The following is a 4,877-nucleotide window of genomic DNA, read 5'->3' on the forward strand; positions in this document are numbered from 1 at the left end:
GGATTTTTTTTTATTTTTATTTTTCATTACTTTTTTAATTACATTTTTTAACCTTCCAAAAAATTAAAAATGTTAAAACTATGTTCAAAATATGTATTCATTTTAAATAGAAACGTTTCGTTACTGTCATAATTGCATTAATAAAAATTGGTATATGATAACACGTTGATGGTATTTATTTGGACTGATTGGAGAATACGAAAATGCAGGAAGTACTTTTTAGTTTATGAAACAATTTGTAGATTTATTAGTTGTCAAACAAATAATAAAATAAATTGTATAATATATATAAATTGATTTTATACTAGCATACACACAATTTGATCTTCTGTCTTCCTATAATATAAAAATACAGTCATAACTATAATTATAATAGAATTTCATAAAATATTGAGGTTATTGCAAACTCATCTTTTTTCGCGATAATGCTCTAATTTTATTGCTTCTCTCGAATGTCCATTTCCTTCCGAGACAGTGGCGTTTCTAGGTGTAAATAAAAAATGTTGATATAAAATGTATCATAATTAGACTACAATTATTCTAATAACGTGGAATGTAGTACATATTAAGTTTTAATTACCAGGATTTTCTTCTTCGACGTTAAGCACCCTTTACTGTTTCTCGTAATTTACGTATATGTACATTAGGGTGGACCTTATTTTTCGACCATGAAATTTTTTGGCCCCGTAAACCAGAATTGTAACAAATGTTGAGAAAATTATCTGAAAAAATTTTGGGGGCGATTAGATCATGGGAAAATGAGGCGCAGCAAATTTGAAAATTTGGAATTTTTTAAATCTTGACATAAATAGACATTATGATATATCGTTGAATTTGTCTTTTTTCTCTCTAAGAATCCATATATAGCATAAACAGTTGTTGATAGAAAAAACATCCGTGACCTTGAAAACTTGAAATAATGGCTTTGAAAAAATTTTTTTCTCTGATACTATATCCACCTCCTTATATACTACAACTTTTGTTTGAAGAGTTTTTTCATATATACATGACTGACAGAGATACGGAAGCATACAACTGCGCATATAGCTATTTTCATATTTACACATGCTGCCGAATAATGCAAATTACGCTTCGTAAACGAAAAAATAGGACTTTTGAGGCAGATAGCGCCTTAGATCGATGTTTTATCTGGCGTTTTTTTTTTACTAGTGAAAAACCCCGTGTTTGTATTATCGAGAAATGAGTAAATGAATATCTTGCAATCCTGGAAGTCTCTCTACTCCCTTATATATATATATATATATATATATATATATATATATATATATATATATGTATATGTATATATAAATAAATTCATTAATACGCTCCAATCTACAAAAGAAAAACAGTTATAATATCGGAAAAAGAAGTTATTATGAATAATAAGTAGTCTGACTGAAACATAGACTGAAGGTGGTCAATGATACCGCTGAACGGGGCGTTAAACTAATGGAGGATCATAATAAAATTTTATATAGAAACAAAGAGGAGAAATAATATATACTATACAAACTGTGTGATGGAATATCGACAGCAGTATCCTGACGCCACAAAACAGATTTGTCAAAGGATTTTTAAATATTTTTTAATATAGAGAGAAACACCTGATCAATCCCTGCATGATTAATTGCTTTTTTAAGAGGCATTGAAGACTGCTTATTGACTGAGAGTTATTAAATTTTTCATTTTTCTCAGAGTCAGTAAGTTCTTTATTTTTCTCGGAGTCATTAAGTTTTCCATTTTTCTCGGAGTTATTCAATTTTTCATTTTCCTCAGTGTCGTCAAGTTTTTTCATATAGTCCAGTCGGCAGGTCGAAAAAAGGCGTCTACCTGGAAAGTATTCCGAACTTAATGAAATTTTGACACGTCATTTAGGGGTACTCTGGGGTGTCGAATCTCAGTTTTCGACCTCGAGGACCCCGTGCTAACTTGGGGAGGGGGAAAAACCACGATTTTTATTACCTTGTTTTGGTTTTTCGCCTATTACTCAAAAACTGTGGGTCCTCAGAACTTTTGTTTTTCATTTTTGGAAAGAGCATTAAATTTCCTTCAAATTTCACTGGTCAATCTTTTTTTTGACCCAACAGGCACCGATAGACAGGCGTTCAAAATTAGGAAATGTTTCTCAAAATGACATTTTGAGCCACGCATTGTGACATTTAGCAGGCAATTGCAAGTTTTTGGCTCATAACTTTAGTTTTTCAACATATCTATATATAATCTTCATACTACGGATACCCCTTACATTTTCACTATTAACTGGGGAGGATAGCACAATTTATTTACTTCAACCGAGTGGATTCAAGCCTTTTTATATTTTTGTTGGTGTTATGTTTAATAGCAATATAGATATTAATAATAAAAAAAAACATCCCCGATCGGACCCCGCCGTCGTTTTTTTCAGTTTTTGAGTAATAGGCGAAAAATCAAAACAAGGTAATAAGAATCGTGGTTTTTTCTCCCAAGTTAGCACAGGGTCCTCGAGGTTGAAAACTCAGATTCGACACCCCAGAGTACCCCTAAATGACGTGTCAAAATTTCATTAAGTTGGGAATACTTTCCAGGTAAAAGTACCTGGCGACTAGACTATACGCGCTGTCGTAAAAAAAGTTCTGGTATGTTGATAGTCTAAAAATATGATCACAATGCTATTTTTCAATTTCTCTAAAAAACCTGCATTTGTCGAATTTTTGCGTTTTTTTCACTTTGTGTAATTAACATTTTGAACCAAAAAATCGGGAAAAAATCTCAAATATCAATTTCAATTAAATGCAATTATATGATTAAATTAATGCAAGTAAATGGGGAAAATTGACCGAAAATTGAATGGCACAACGGCTGTTTAAATAATTCGAAGGACTACCTCGTCCGGCTGGGCCCTTCATTCCAAATTGTAATATTCCAATATTCCAATATCATTTTAAATATATTCAAGTACTATTTAAAACTATTAATGAGTTTTAACAACAAAATATTTTAAATAGAAAACTAAATTTTGACATATAAGATAAGATTATAGCAAGCTTGCTATAAATGTCGAAAACTCGAGTCTGGCCAGAGACATTCAATTTTCAGGAAACACTATTCTATGATGACGAACGGAGAAAAGGGAAGTGAAGCTCGGGGGCTTCGGTCGCCGTGGACTGGAGTGAAACATTGTAACATGATACGGGTCGGGTCGGGTATATCGGTGTGAGACTACTAATCAAACAACAAAGCTTAATTATTTATCATTACTTTTTTATAGGATTTTCCTTAACATATTTGGTGAATTTTGTTTCTTTTTATGAAAATGGTACCAAAATTATATAATTCCGATGATATTTGCTTATGCAATGAGCGACGGTACGCAAGTTTCCGACACAAAGAAGGACATCGTCGGGAAAAAAAGAGACGCGGAGAGTCCTCATTCTTTTAAGATTTCGACTTCGACTTCGTCTGCTAGCTCTTCGCCTCGTCGCACAATGTACTCATAAATGAATCATGTTTCAGGAAGTGCTTCAGTTCAGAATGAAATAAAATAATGTTACACGCACTTTTTAAATAGCGTCATATATGGTGCAAGAAATATTCGTATAGAGTCAAATAGAATTATTTTTTTAGATATCTTCGTACGAAATATTGCCTCTAAATAACATTGTATGGATAGGAGCCGTCGAAAATTAGTTAATACTTTTATCTTGTTACTACCTCTGCTTTAATAATTGCAGTCAATAATGCTATCGAGCATTACAAGTATGGGATAAATAAGTAAAAAAATTAATTTTCTGTTTCCTACTAAGGATCTTAATAAGAACGATTGAATTTTGTCATTACATAACATAACAGAATATTTTTTAAGAATCATTATTTTATATATAACGCAATAATGTTCAAATTACTATTTAAATTGCAATATACATTTGTAGAATATTACGTAGTAATTACTTTCATTTTTCCTTCATCTATAAACTATCGATTATATTGTAAACAATTATTACAATGGTGATAATAACGGAAATAAGAATACAATAAGAGAATTATACATATACATATAGTATTATAAGGCAATTACAGAATGGGTAATGTCAGCATTCTACTATATCATTCTTCTTCCACTTGACGAATATCTCGTCGATTGTGGAACTTTTACCGCTGTGGTATATCAGATCACTGTAACTTTCACGTTATCCCCGCGCCCACTCGCGCCCACTTACCGGTCCCGCTGAATAACACAGGGGCTGGCAGCACCGACGAGATACTGTTAAAGACTGCCAGCCTTATGGGAGTTGGCGGGACTCGAATTTTTCGGTATTTCTTACGCCCTCTAGGATATATTTTAGCTCCATCCAGAGAAACAGAAGGCCAACGACGGCATTTTGTCGGTAAAGAAGACCACTGAGGAGATTCTCGTCGCGATGCATCGGTGTGAATGCGAATTATTACGAAACCATATCGATTATTATTAAATGTTACATTCTCCGCCATATTTCAGACGATGTTTTGGCACTATTTTAGCACTATTTAGAATTTTTAGCGATGTGGTATATCAGATCACTGTAACTTTCACGTTATCCCCGCGCCCACTCGCGCCCACTTACTGGTCCCGCGGAATAACACAGGGGCTGGCAGCACCGACGAGATACTATTAAAGACTGCCAGCCCCTGTGTTATTCCGCGGGACCAGTAAGTGGGCGCGAGTGGGCGCGGGGATAACGTGAAAGTTACAGTGATCTGATATACCACATCGCTAAAAGTTCTAAATAGTGCCAAAATAGTGCCAAAACATCGTCTGAAATATGGCGGAGAATGTAACATTTAATAATAATCGATATGGTTTCGTGATAATTCGCATTCTTACCGATACATCGCGACAAGAATCTCCTCAATGGTCT

At 33.5% G+C, this 4,877-nt stretch overlaps 1 long non-coding RNA gene across 1 annotated transcript; it reads right to left on the minus strand.

The window, feature by feature from the left end:
• Positions 1–208: 208 nt before the first annotated feature.
• Positions 209–4,606, minus strand: LOC143219213 (uncharacterized). The gene is made up of 3 exons (XR_013011277.1): positions 4,200–4,606; positions 581–722; positions 209–483 (listed from the first exon to the last, which is right to left on the minus strand). It is a non-coding gene; the product is annotated as an uncharacterized LOC143219213 (long non-coding RNA).
• Between the last annotated feature and the right edge of the window lie 271 nt (positions 4,607–4,877).

The sequence above is a fragment of the Lasioglossum baleicum genome, chromosome 2 (genome assembly GCF_051020765.1).
Source record: "Lasioglossum baleicum chromosome 2, iyLasBale1, whole genome shotgun sequence".
Taxonomy (NCBI): domain Eukaryota; kingdom Metazoa; phylum Arthropoda; class Insecta; order Hymenoptera; family Halictidae; genus Lasioglossum; species Lasioglossum baleicum.